Source organism: Filicampus tigris, chromosome 9 (genome assembly GCF_054856515.1).
Source record: "Filicampus tigris isolate MCC_2025a chromosome 9, RoL_Ftig_1.0, whole genome shotgun sequence".
NCBI classification, from domain to species: domain Eukaryota; kingdom Metazoa; phylum Chordata; class Actinopteri; order Syngnathiformes; family Syngnathidae; genus Filicampus; species Filicampus tigris.
Window position 1 is genome coordinate 22,390,701 of NC_141225.1, and position 14,833 is coordinate 22,405,533.

General features: G+C 44.1%; 1 long non-coding RNA gene across 2 annotated transcripts; it reads right to left on the reverse strand.

Annotated features, from left to right (window-relative positions):
- Window positions 1–6,878: 6,878 nt before the first annotated feature.
- On the reverse strand, window positions 6,879–13,055 carry LOC147142578 (uncharacterized). Of its 2 annotated transcripts, XR_015088248.1 has the most exons (4): window positions 12,899–13,055; window positions 12,658–12,711; window positions 11,663–11,782; window positions 6,879–6,905 (listed from the first exon to the last, which is right to left on the reverse strand). It is a non-coding gene; the product is annotated as an uncharacterized LOC147142578 (long non-coding RNA). The 2 variants fall into 2 exon arrangements; XR_015088247.1 differs by lacking the exon at window positions 6,879–6,905 and having other exon boundaries at window positions 11,369–11,782.
- Window positions 13,056–14,833: the final 1,778 nt, after the last annotated feature.

The window sequence follows — 14,833 nt, forward strand, 5'->3', positions numbered from 1 at the left end:
TTGTGTGAACAGGTGAGCAAGCCATCATTTGCCGTTCCGCCCTTAAGCAAAACAATGGGACGCGCAAATTGACACTCACACAAATCCCAGCTGATCCCCCGAAACTAGTACTTCCCAACCTTTATTGCAAACACACTGACGCTTGCCTAGCGTGAGATGGCAGTAGCAGCAGTGCTCACACAGACACCCTCTGTGTGTGTGTGTGTGCGCACATTAGGGTTGTTCAAACACTTTAATTGTGTTGATACTCGTCGCAGAGATGCATCGAGTGCTTTCCCAGCGTCGGGGCCCCGACACCCCAGCGGGACGCTCCTGGAAGAAACAGCTGACAGCTTGCGGAATTCTCCTGGACGTGAGAGGTTAACTAGGCTTTAACCTCCGCTCGGTGGGAGCACGGAAGAACACGTCTCTAAGTAGACTGTCAGCACGACGAAGCGACAGTCAAGCGGACCGCGCGGAAGTGGAATGAAGACAGCATGACGATGTCGTGGAAAAATGAGTTCAAAGTAGACTAAGAAGCTGGGGTGGGTTCAGTCCGTTTTTTTATACGGCTCAATATATTCAGGGTCAAGGGGTCGTAACCCCTGGACAGATCACCTGTCAATCATAGGGCTGACACAGAGAGACAGACATCCGTTTTTTTTTTTTTTTTCCCAGTTCAACAAACAATTCAGTCTTCGATGATCCTGGCAAGCCCGCGAAACATTCCAACAGCACTGATGACATCACAGAGCCACCCGTCAGCCATCTTGTTAGCTGTCAATGGAAACGTCAAGCTCGTGCGAGCCGTTTCCCACACGAGACTGAAGGGCATTTGTTTTCGCATTTGTAAACTTTTATAGATGACATACAAATTCGCAGGCAGTGAATTTCCCATTATTGCATGAAAGGTGTGTGTTGTTTTGTGGTTTAACTACATCGCCATCTACTGGTCTGGCATGTTAATTACCAGAGCTGGGCATTTGACTCCAAATTGAGCGTCCGCTATTCTGCAGCGTGGGTACCCGTCATTCGCCTTTTTTTTTTTTTTACAAAAATAGTAGCGTCTGATTTGAAACGTGCTTCCGCCAGCGATTCAAACTTCAATAGCGCCCCCCTCCCCCACTCAAATCTTGCCCCCGAGCAACAACAACTCAACAACAACTCACTATTGTTCCTCGCTGCAGCCATTGACGCCTCGCCGCTAAAAATAGACTAAAGACGGATTGCACACACATTTTTTTTCCCGTCATTCGTCAACCGTCAGCAAAACGGTCGTCCGTCATACGCGGATGGACGGACTTGTCCGTCACATAGACGGAATCCTCTGTTAATTACAGTGATAACAGTAAGCATCGGGGGATCTGCATCTGTACACGCACAAACACACACAAGCATGCACACACACTACATCCAGTATATGTATTGACAAAACTGGTGACCATAACTAAGTTTAATCTACAGCGCAGGTTTCGGACACAAACGCAAATCTTGTGCATCGACTTCCATGATTCTTGCCGAAATGTCAAATTTTCACATGTTAATAAACATGTTTTAAAAGCCCTTTCTTCGGTAACTTGAACAACTATAATCCTTGACTTATCATTTTAAACCTAGTTATTCATCAATTTGTTGTGTGTACTATTTGTAATAATACTGTATGATGACGCAGTTAAACATTTTACATGACGGAAACCCGAATTAATGTAAAAGGAGTTTGACACCCCTAATCTACGGCAAATACGGTATGCATACAGTGCACAATTTTAAAAAAATTATTGACACAGTTCACTCTGTTTCTAACAGTATTTTTATCCTGGCGTTTGTTTACAGATGATTGTTTTGTTGATAACCGCATCTCAGCTGGAACAAAAGCAATAAAACCCGACCGTGGCTGTCAGTCTGCTGACAGACAAGCGCCATTGCGGCGTGACGGCCTCAATTCTTCAGACAGTATAATAATTTGATGCTTTCACAAAATTCACTTTAATCATGACTAATGCGACTAGACGCCTCAATTAAGGCATTCAGCTGTTTACTGTTAGGAGCGCCAAAGAGCTTGAAAAGTTCCAATGCGACACATGTGCCGCACTCGTGTTTTCTATTCCTCCACAAGAGGGCCACCGACACCATCTGTGATTCTCCAGGGGTCGTCATCAGATCGGAGTCTGTGAGTCTGCGCGCGTATTTGCGTGAGTGTCTGTCATGCGTGCATGAGCAATCCCGCGTGGGGGGGGGGGGATTGCAATAGACAAGGCAGTCAGTCAGAAGGCCTTGGGTTCCTCCACTTAATGAGTAGCAGTACTAGGCCGCAAACAAGCCGGCATCGGCCGCCTGGCTCGCAGTCATCATGCGAAACGGCTGCAGGGGGAGAACATCTCCCCGCTGCTGCTGACTCTGCAGATAGAGTCGTTCAAAGAGCTTATCTCAGGCCGTCTGGCCTCGTCTTATCTGATGTGACCTCAGCGCAAACGCCTCCTTTTAGTTTCATCCGGTGCACCACGTACTAGTTCCTGCGGGTGCGCATTCAGGTGACGTATCTGGGAATTTGCAAATGATTCTTTTTTTGGTGGCAACCAGGCCGAATGTATGAGGTCACCGCGGTCACATATCAAATAATGCAACATGGCGGTACGCTTACATGGATTTGTTCTGTTGCAGTCGTGATTTATAAAGTGATTCAAAATGGAGCTCTGAATGGCATATGCAGGAAGAGTGTTTTCATTTAAGGTCACAGCTCAGCATGAACAAGTGTCTGATATGGCTCCCATGACTTTTATATGGAGGTGATGACTTGTTGATTGATAGCCAATGTATCTTAGTACCGTATTGTAATTACGGACATGGCACAAGGCCACCATGGGTCGCTATGATCAATTCAGACACAATTCCGCTCCAGTTCTGCGGTAATTGTTTTTTACCCGCTCTCTACCCTTGGACTGACCCCCGCTTCCCGAAATGCAAACACATGCAGATACAGATGCACATACTCAAACACATTAACACACAATGTTGACACAGCTTCGGCAGGGATGACCCGACACCCCCCCCCCCCCCGCCCCCGCCCCCTCCTTCGCCCCCTTCCCCAAACTCACTTGCACACACATACACAGCATATCCCCCACCCCCTTCTGCGTTCTTGATCCCTCATCCTATCATCCCTCCCTACATTCACACACACACGCACACACACACGCGCGCGCGCGCACGCACACACTGTGCTGTTTAGAGATCAGAAGCCCAGCTCGGAGGCCCCACACCTGGGCATGTTTGTGGAGGAAGCGGGCCCTGGGCGGGCTGCGCTCCATGCGCCTGTCGACTGGCTCCACCAAGTCTGGCCAGCTGTGCTCCTGGCCTGGCCTCTTGCTGTGGGGGCTGTGCAGCTGGGAAAGGCATGTTTCCCAAAAGGGGAGAAAAAAGGACAGCGAGGGGAGGAGGGAGGGAGGACATCGAAAAGAGGGGAAAAAAAGGGGCTTTAGGTTATTTCGAGATCATTACACATTCATCCCTGGGCTTTCCTAAAGCATCTCTTTTGGTATGGAAAAAAAAACATACCCCGGTTGATTCAAGATTAAGACAGTTAATGCTTTGCAGTTTATGAAAAGGATTTTTATACGCGTTAATGAGATAATGTGCAACTTTGTTATCATAAATTTCGGCCTTTTTTTTTTTTTATTTTCCATAATACAGTGCCGTAAACCGTAGCTGTTGTGGACAATGTTTCAAAATATACAGTAACTCAAATTAAACATCGGACCTCATTCAGCAAATGTTCTTAGAACAAATGTGTTCTTACCACTTAGTACTTTTCAAGAGCAATGTGGTTTTCTTAGTAATACTTTTACTGTAAATGTGACATGATTGAACCCAAAAAAAAAAAAAAAAAAAAAGATGAAGCCTTATTCACCAAAGCGGGTCTGGAAAACTTTGACTATATTGATGAAGATACAATGGCATTTTGAATCTCCTTATATTCCACCACTGTGGAACGAAACACTTAAATGGGTGTTCTTGAAAAGTGTGTCCATGCATGCAAGTTCATGTGGAAAGACACAAGCATGTGGAACTGCTTGAAAACAATTAAAGTAAAGCAATGTTCCATACCACGCATCCATCCATTTTCTGAACCGCTTCTCCTCCCTTTGTTGTATTTAATGGCTTAATTGTGTGCTATCTTCTGTGCCAGATAACCGCCACGTTCCTTAGTACATGAACTCTCAACGCCCTAAATAATTTGTAAATTAAACTCAAGTGTTCCTTCGCGACTTCTGAAAGTGAAACATTCTCAAATGGACTCCCCCGTCAATGCATAAAATGATCTTTGGATGCGACGCGAGCGCGCAAAACTTTCACCAGTTTTCAGAGACAACAAACAAAGTGTTAGCGTATTTGCTATTTCAGATGTCGCCTCTTCCTGTGTGTGTACTTAGCCCGCTGCCATGCGGGGGCTCCTTAGGGCCGCACAGCTGAGCCAAGCTGCATCTCAGGAAGGGGAGGACGTGTGGAAACGCTGGCTGCCATGTCCGCCTGTCACTCAGCAATCATCCACGCTGAACCATGCGGGCCATGCCCCGTGCGCGATACAGCTGAGGAATCCGAACGGGGCTCGTCCCTGCCTTGCCAAATTCGACGCAGCCTTAATTATGATGGATTGCGAGTTGCACTGATGCTATCAGCAGAGCTGTTATTTTTCAAAGTTAGGAAAGTGAAGCAGCCAACCAGAGTTGTTACTTTTAGGGACTCTTGACTTGATTGTTATCATATAGCTATTTGTTTCCTGTGTGGAATCGTTCAGATGCGGGCAATCCACAACCTCCGTTGACCTGACAACGAGTGTTCAGGTGAAACAACGCCAGCTATCCAACGCAACTATTTATCAAGGCCATTCTAAAAATCCACCACGCAAACAGATGACCAACACACCAAACGTGCTTGTTTGCTGCATTTGCAAGTTGGTGAAAGGGCGCATCATCTGTCCTTAGGGAGGAGGTCAAACCAAACATATATTTTTTCAAGAATATGTTCTATGCGAGCAAACAAGGCATTCTGATAAATATTACGTTTGTGCAATAAGAGTTCATCCACGTGTTTTTATCCATCTCCGGGGGCGGCCATTTTGTCACTTCTGTCGACTGAAAATGACATCACAACTGCCGCTGACCAGTTTTCTGAAGCTGAGCCGTGATTGGTCGTTACCTGAGCCCTGACCAGTTGTGATGTCATTTTCAGTTGGCAGAAATGACAAAATGGCCGCCCCCTGAGATGGCTAAAAAGGGGTGAATTTTGCTGCTTAACAATGCAATATTCATCAGAATGCCGTGTTTGAACTAGTGGGCCTGCTGGGAACATATTCTTGGGAAAAAATAGGTTTGGGTTGATTTCCTATCTAACTCATTCACTGTCAGACATTTTCAGACCCTCTTTCACCCTAATGTTTAAAAAAAAAAAAATAGACAAAAAATATAAATACCTTCCTGGGATTGAATGTCTGGACTGTGAAAAGACAAATAAATACGTCAATGGCAATGAATGGCATCAAGGAGCATGTGCTCACTACCAGTTGTCCAGTTCAAAGGAGACGCACACCGTTTGACCCCAGGGGGATGCCAAGGCGGCTTATTCACTGGCACGGGCCTGTAGCCTCGCTATAGGCGACGTTGGCCTGTGCACCAGGGATGTGAGCTTCTAGCCCTAGGCCAGTCCTGCTCCTCACTGTCACCGGTGGCCCGAGAAGAACATACGGTGAGGGAGTGACATAAGGTGAACATATGTGTCAGCAAGTGTAATTGTTCTATTCTAAACTAAAATAACATTCATGCATGATAGGTGATGCATGGCGGGATGGGAAAATGTGAGAGCTCAGACAGAGAGGCGTCTCCGGTCAAACAGTCTCTTTGCTGCACCTCCTACACGCTCACTCCTCATGCTGCTTTTTCACCAGAACTCCCTGCTTCTGTTTGCTCATCCTCCGAGGCCTCCGCCTTGCGGGAAGTCCGTGTTTGCTGAGATTCTTCTGGGGCCGTGTTTACATCGTAACCATCTTGAATATATTATAACTGCCGTATGAATATGAAGATGACCCGAGTGCGCAAGGGCCTCTGAAACATCATCGGAGTCAACACGGCAAGCGTGCAAAATTAATCGACGGATGCATTTTTTTTTTTTTTTTAACTATTAATGCCACCGGGGACATTGAGGAAAGATTTCTGACTAAACACAGGATGGACGTTTCAGATCTTCTCACTGAGGTCCTACAATTGAAAAAAACAATTTGGGGAACGATAAGCCTCTCATGTCAAACAAAAGCTACGAGTAAACCGTAACCATGACATTACCCTGAAGCATCGGCTCAAAATGAACTCAGTTCAACGTGCCTCAAACGATTTGCTTCATCATTGACCTTTCCTCTCGCTTATTTTAAAAAGAAAGAGGAGAAGAAGAAAATACACAGAAGATCGATGATTTGTTGTCACAGTTGGGTAAGAGTGTGTTTATTGCTTTTACCTTTTGCCATTACAAGTGTTCTTTTTATGTTTGTGTGACAACTCACAATGTGAAAACAAAATGCTTCACTTTGCGCCCGTTACAGCTGGTCGGTTCTCAAATAACCTCGATTAATTAGTCGAATGGCCATTCTGAGGTCTCTTATAACCTGGATTTTATGAGTCTTGATGGCTGGGTGCTGTTAGTACACAACGCGAATGAAGTTGGATGCACACATATCGATTTTTAACATCGATCTCACACTTGACGACCAAAAAATGGCACGTGTGTGCTACTACTGTACTAAAGATAACCAACACAACACACCATACACGCGATATCTACCGACAGTCGTGAGTCTCTTCCCCCAAACCAGATGTATGGCGTAGTACCAAGACTGACCTGTGAGAGGCAGCATGGGGCCACAGGACATCCAACACTGCCTGAAATACAAAGAAGGACAAGTGGTAGAAGGAGAAACAGAAGTAGCTACGTAAATGTTCTATTTAAATCGTCACCGTCCTGTGAAAAACGTCAATTTTTTTTTCATTTTTAAAAATGTTTACGCTCATGGATTTTGAGAGACATGCCATGAACATGAACATTTTTTAAAATGACAAAATTGTACATTCGTGTTTTTCACAGGGCAGCGACGGTATGCAAGATTGCGCTTGCCAACTCTTCTCCTTGTCATTTTTATTGTGAATGACTGACAGGCCTACTTCCTTTTAGAATGAGATTTTGAATATTGCAATTTAGCCTACTGATATTAAATTTCATGACAGCCGGAAAGACTTGTTAGGCATAAAAGTAAAAATGACAAATAAAAACAAGTCACATCTCTGGTTGTCTGGGTGCGTATATTGAGCTTATAGTAAGCTCAAATTTTACAACCATGCCCGTGGAAAGTGCAATTATAACTTTGGGATAATTATAGGGTTTGCTGTTCTTGGGCAAACTCAACACACTTGTAAAGTTGTTTATGACATATTTGTCATGTGATCGCATTCTTGCAATGCCAAAGTCTCGGTGGCCGCCCGTGGTAGAACTTGCTCTTGTCAGCCCAGAATAAATTCAACACCATAAGGATCTAACTCATTTGGCAAATGAAACCTGCAACACAGTAGAGTAAATGGAAAATACAGTACAGAGGGAAAATCAAGTCCCTGGAGGCATGCTGAGAGACGTAAAAAAAAAAAAAAAAGTCCTGACAAAAGCAGAACGAGAGAATTATCTGTGCAGCTGTCTGTGCATCAGGATGTTGCTCCCAGAGAGTCAGCTCTAACCAGCCTGATCACAGAGGCAGCACAGGAAGTCCCACAAAAAGCAAAGGAAGTGAGCACCAGCTCCAGGAAGTGATTTTATTTTTTATTTTTTGCACCATCGGCTCCACGAAGTCTGGATCCTGGGAGGGAGGAGGAAGGGAGGCGGCCGGGCTAAACACCAGAGTGTGAGAGAGAAGGAAAAGGGAGGGGAAAAAAAAAAAAAAAACGGCGGTGGGAGGGAGAGATTAGGCCTTGCACATTATAAGAGCAGTGACATCTGTCTCCGTGCCGCCCAGCTGTGTGTCATTTAGAAAAAGCCGCCTGGCATCAGCGAGTGATGTGCCTGATGCCGTGGCGCCAGGCGTTCCGCTTTAAATGACACTGGGTGCCACCGCCGACCATTTCCTTCAGCCTACGCGCAAATTGCTCACTTCGACACAAGTAAACACAGGCTTGTGTTTTTGGGAGGGTTGCATTTTCTTTTTCTTTTTTTTTTTTCTCAACCTGAGCTCCTTTCCATTCTTCTTCTGCGACTCCATTTCAATGCAATATGAAATGTGGCATTCACACGCTCCTCCTCACACATTAGTGCGATTGGACAGCCAGCCGGCAAACAGACAGCATGAGGACAAACAGATTAGCGGCTCCGGTGACAACAAGCCGTCCCCGCCCTTGCAGTCACACACAACCACGCGCTCGCCCACACCTGTGTTCGCATATTTACCACCTAAGCCGTCATTTTGCATGTAAATAGAACGCGTGGCTGTGTTGAAGAGGCGCTAACTTCCTCAGTTGTTGCACCTGGACGGACGTCTTTTGCATAAAGTGGGATGAGGGGAGTGAGCTTGGAGGGAAGAGGAGAACGTCAGAGGTGTTAATGGAGTAAAACCTGATAATTGGGGGGTTCTTAGTCACTTATTGTCACAGTGAGGGACAACAAATGAGGCCTCATTTTTAGTTACGTGTGACTTTAAAGCGGAAGTCAACCCAAACATTTTTTTTTAAGAATATGTTCTATGCAGGCCCACTAGTTGAAACACAGCATTCTGATTAATATTGTATTTGTGGAATATGAGTTATGTAACAAAATCTACCCGTTTTTAGCTAGCTCCGGGGGCGGCCATTTTGTCACATCTGTCGACTGAAAATGACATCACAGTTGCTGAGGGTGTAATACGGTTGTTAAAAACCCCCAGCTATGTGTAGACAAGGCCTCAGTCTTGGTGCATGTACACTCCTGCATAAGCGCATTTTGAAAAGAGTCAACGCTACTCAATTTACATTTTTGTTGTGAAGCAAAATAAAATGATTACTACATGACTAAGAAATACTGTACATTCAGAAATCCTTTTTTGAATATAGTTTTGTTTGTTTGTCCTGCTTATCGCTACACCAAAATATTCATATACATTTACTATGTAAAAATCCAAATTACACACTAAAAACAGTTCAAAATAATAAAGGTTTGGGTAAAAAACGGGCCGATTTACTAATTGCATTGTTTGTGTGTACAATTGTTTGGGTTGTTTTGTACAAAATATTTGTTTCCATTTTATTTCTAAACGTTAGGGTGAAAGAGGGTCTGAAAATCTGTCTGAATTTTTGAAGAAAAATTGGTAATTTTTTTGGGTCAAATTGACCCAAGTAATGCATCGTTCCATTTCTGATCCCAAATTGTGTGATTTTTACCCCAACTCTTTTTAGAGTGTACCAGCCACGTAATTCCAAGGATACAGAATGTGGTTAAAGTTTGCAGTGGTGCTGAAATGTACAACGACATGTCCAATGTTCCTAATGACCGAGAGTCATTAAAAACACAACGGCAGCGCAACATCACAAAGAAAAAGCATTCATTCCTATTATTACCCCTCATATTGTCGATTACAATCGAGCGATGGGCTACCTAATTTTGTGGCCCAACATGTACATGTACATGTACATGTCATCAACCCAAAGCCGCAGAGAGAGCGTTATGCCGGCTGCGCGTCTTCACCCCAAGCGAGTTCTTCAAAGGCAAAATCCAGACATCTGAATGACACGCAAGACCACGTTGACTTCACACAAAGACGGATAAGACGAAGCCATCGTGTCTCGGTGCAGCCAGTGCGACCTGTACTGTATCTTGGTGTCCTCCTGCATGTCCTTTGCCTCTGACTCTGCTCATTCTTGCCTGATAAATGATAAGACTAAATGCATATGCTCCCCGTTTGTTATCAGAGCCTATCAGGGCCTCAGAAGCGTATCTGCTGAGGCCTCGTCAAGGTCACGAGGCTGTTGGTCCAAAAATCCTTCAGGCCTGCGAGTGCTTTTCAGATGGGACCCGCGAATCTCGGAGTCAGCCCGGTACACGCAGTCAAAACATTTGGGTTGGATTCGAGCAACAGACATAATTCAGCGCAGCTTTGAAAGCAAAAGCTGATAATATTCAATAGAACTTCTGTCATCGCACTTGAGAACGAGCGCTTTGGCTCGGGGCCAGCGTGCTATATTTGGGCATTTCTGCAAGACATTTAATGACTTCACCGAGGCAATTTTAGCCCCGGCCTGTGTTGTTTCAGTCTCATTTTCAGTAAACTCTGTGATCACCTGGCCTTTGCGTTCCGCGGGCCTTTCACTGGGAGCACAAAGAGCCAAGGGGGCATTAGTCCACAAGAAAAGCCCAGCTTTGGCTTCTTTAAGAAAGCAGAGGTTTAGCTCTTTCACTTCCACTGCATTGTTATGCTAAGGCCCGGCTTGGGAATAAGAGCGAACCATTAGCATCTGAAGAAGAGCCAACATCTGAGGGAAACACGTCTTTAAGGCCCCAAAGAAAAGAATCCATGCTGTCTCTCCCTCTCATTTTCTCATTCTCTCACTCGCCTTGCTTGTTCCTCGGCTCCTCTCTCGTTGCTCGCCGTCCGTTCGATGGCCCTTTCTCTATTCTTTCAAGATTCTCCTGCTGCCTCTTTTGGCGCCAAGAGGGTTGAGATGTGTGTGTGTGTGTGTGTGTGTGTGCGTGTGTGAGTGTGTAGAGGAGGATTAGAAGTTGGAATGCTTGCCGATGACACAATGAATACAGCTCTTGACACAAACTGCATAGCTGTATCAAAGAGGTAGTCCGATTCAATTAGAAATGGAACCCGCATCATCGCAGATCATTCGGCCACCGAGACAGTTGAAGATATTTACCCTATTTTTTTATCTGACCGAAGCGAAAAAAGGTTGGCTAACGCTGAGTGCGCTGACTTGCTTACAGCTGCTGAACTGTCAACCAAGGTAGCATGTAGCATTAGCCAAAGTAACAAGACAAACACGGGTCACCAGATTGACTAGCAAAATTCTAACTCCCCCATCGCCCCCCCCCCAATGTCGGAGGAGCCCCGCCGCTTCTCCGCTCGTGTAGTTGCGCAGCGGACAAAAGCTAGCTAACTGATATTTCGCGTCCGGTCTGAGCTTAGCATAATACTGCTAAATCTACCAAATAAACACATGGTACGATTACAATAATCTTTTGAACATACAATGCCTCACAAATATAATGCGTCTTATGAAATATGAAAACAAAGCCATTCTCTGATATTGCGCCTAATAATACGGTGTGCCTAATGCCCCGAAAAAATACAGCAAGTCATGGTACGTTGGTGTGGAGCAATTTAAACCAAAACAACAATTTAGCCAAAGTGCAGATATATAAAATTGTCAGCCATCTCTTAAGACATAACAATTAACACACGACAATGTCACTAATACAGTACGTATTCTATGTTATGTCATAATACACACAAAACATTTGCTTGCGCTTACGTGGCATAATCATGCGCGTATGTTTAATGTCCACATGAGTGCAGACCAATCAAGCTGGAACAATCACATTTCTTGGATGATTTAACCTGGCAACATTTGTAGTATTCCATGAGTGGAAGCAGCTTGTTGTAAACAGAGCAGGCTGAACATACCGACTTGAGAGCTGCAGCCAGTTGGGGGGCAGCTGTGGGATGAATCACTGTGCCGACACACTCACACACAAGTACACGTAATCTTGGGTGGGAACACACAGATGCTCCCCTGGATAACAGCTGGAGTGGAACAAAATACACAAAAGATATGTAATACTTTTAATAAATGGTCGGTGGAAATTGTGGGTAGCGTTCGGGTTAGGGTGTCAGTTTGCTTGTATTTAGTTCCCTGCTTTCTCTCAATCCTTGTTCATTGTTTGTGTTTGCTGTCTCAGTCCTTGTTCTGGTCAAGTTGAGTCTTTTGCCTTGTGTTAGTTTTGGTACTTCAAATCTTGTTTTTTTAATTAATTTATTTATTTTGTTTGTTAAACGGGGAAATCAACCCAAACCTATTTTTTCAAGAATATGTTCTAAGCAGGCCCACTAGTTGAAACACAGCATTCTGATTAATATTGCGTTGGTGGCATATAAATTAAGCAGTCAAATCCACCCGTTTTTAGCCACGTCAGGGGTCAGCTTCAGAAAGCAGGTGAACAGTGATTGGTCGTTACCTCAGCCCTGAGCAACTGTGATGTCATTATCAGTCGACAGAAAGTGACAAAATGGCCGCCCCCCGAGGTGGCTAAAAATGGGTAGATTTTGCACACAATGTTGATCAGAATGCCATGTTTAGACTAGTGAGGGTGCTTAGAACATTTTAATAATTTTTGGGGGTTCACTTCTATTTTAAGGTTGTATTCTTTAGAATTCCATGCTCCTTGTTTTCATTTTTTTTTTTTTTTTTTGGAAGAGAAATTATTTTTTGAGCGTTTTCCATTTTGCCATCGGCAGTAATCACAACCGTACTGTACACACATTCACAAAACCGAATAAGAAAACTCAGCTGTGTGACCGGAAGTCTAGCGAGATTTGTGCATGACATTTTCAAATTTCTCTTTTAAAGCATCGTGCAAACAGTCCAATGTTTGGTGTTCTACTAAATGCAGCAGACTGACCGTAAAAGCAATAATGCTGAGTCAGGTGTCATCCTTGAAGGGTACGGCGCTCAGCTGACTGTTGACATAAAAACGAGGCAGTTATGAGTGGCATGATAACAACGCATATGATAAACACAAATCTGGCAAGGCTCTTTGGTTAAAACTTTCCGGCTGAGTAACGACTCGCTGAAGTGCGCAGCCAGTTTGGAAAAAAAAAAAAAAAAAAAAGAAAAAAAAGATGGATGACTAAGCCGTGCACCTGCCTCGCTTTCAGGCTGTAACACTGACAGGAGGGGATGGAGGGGAGGGCTGAGTTCGTACGAAAAAAAGGAATTTCCAAGGACAGGCAAGATGTTGTGAAATCATATTGCGCATGTGACCCGTACAGCTGCGGAGGGAGGGGATTGCTGCGTGTGTAATAGCATGAATCACCAGCAGAGTTCCTCAAAATTCAGAATATACCTTCACCTCTCTTCCATTTTGTTCTCTCTTTCACTACACACACACTCTCTCTCTCTCTCTCTGTCCGTTCCGGTTTTCGTACTTCTCTGAAACAAACGTCGTCTGAAACGCAGGTGGCACGCGGTGACGTGAGACGATCAACTAAGTGAAAAAAGATGTGAGCACACACATGCAAACGCACGCACGCACACACCTATTAACAATGAACAATGCCAGAGTCATCCAAAGTTTCTTCATCAGTATGAGATCATGTGACACATATAACAGGGAGAAGTCACACACACACACACACACACACACACTTCCTCCTCCTCCCCCCAATTCAGTGCAGGTGGCTGACTGCAGCAGCCGGAGCAACATTCCTGCTCCGTTGTTAAGTGACATCTCCCTTGTACAAGTGTCCTCATCCAGGAAAAGCAAATGACTCATGAGGTTGTTTACTTCAGATGGCAGCCACTACCAATACGTGGAAGTTTGCAGGGGAGGAGGGCCGTGGACACCTGTTGCATTGGATGCAGACATGACTTATCGTGGGGACTTGGGAAAGAAGCGGCGTATATGCAAAGCGCTTTTTCGGTTGCCTTTGTTTTCCTGTGCGATTCTCTAATGAGTCTTTTTGACTGAAAAAAAAAGTTCATGTAATACAGAGGTCAAATCTCATTTGAACTCCAATATATATACATATATACCAGATTTTAGGGATAGAGCGATTGTCGGCCAGGCCGATTATCGGTGCCTTTTTAAAAAATCCGATGGACGATAATAAATCCATTTAAAACTGTGTTACCTTCTAGGAACTATTTATGTCAATTTTCAGTTAACTTTATAAGAGATTGTACTGACCCTGGCAACATTCTGCGCCTTTTTGTTTTTGTTTGAAATCAAAACAAAGATAAGTGAAATTTGAACATTTGTGTCATTTTGAAACTTTGGACAACTTACTTTACTTTCAAAAATATAGGGAGATATTGTTCAAGTTTTCATTTCACTTTGTAAGAGATGCTGACCCTGGGAGCGCTCTTTTTGTTAGAATTTTGTAAGAAAGATGTATCTTGGCAAAAATGTATAATAATAATCAACATTTTGCAAATCTGTTCAATAAACATACGCTTGAATACATTCAAACAAAGTTAAGAGTTGTATTTTTCTATTTTTTTATTTTGACGCCAATATTTTCCTTTGTGCTGAAAATGAATATCGGCTCAAAATATCGGGTATCGGGCCTCCTTGACTACTAATAATCGGTATCTGTATCGGCTCTGAAAAATATAAAATAAAAAATACATATCGGTCTATCTCTACCAGATTTGATTGAACAGAAATATATGTCCTAGTGGTAACCACGTCTCCCTCACATTTTTGAGGTTGGGGTTCAAAACTTGGCGGCCTTTCTGTGCGGGGTTTACTGGCTGGTTACTCCTACTTCTTCCCATGTTCCAAAAACATGCATGTTAGGTTCACCGAAGACCCTAAATTGACTGTCGGTGTGAATGCGAGTAAAAAAGAGTCGCTTGTGCAAATATGCCACCACTGGCTGACCCCCAACAGTCGACCTCCCTCCCTCCTCACCCCCTACCGCTACACTTGTGAAGATACACAGTAAAATGGATGGTCTGATGATTGATTTGCCTTCCCTTCCAAAAGTAATGGAACTGTGAGGCCAGTTGATTTCACTGTAGACCGAAAATATTTTTGTACGTGTGAACATGAGGCCGGAGTTCAACATTTCAGC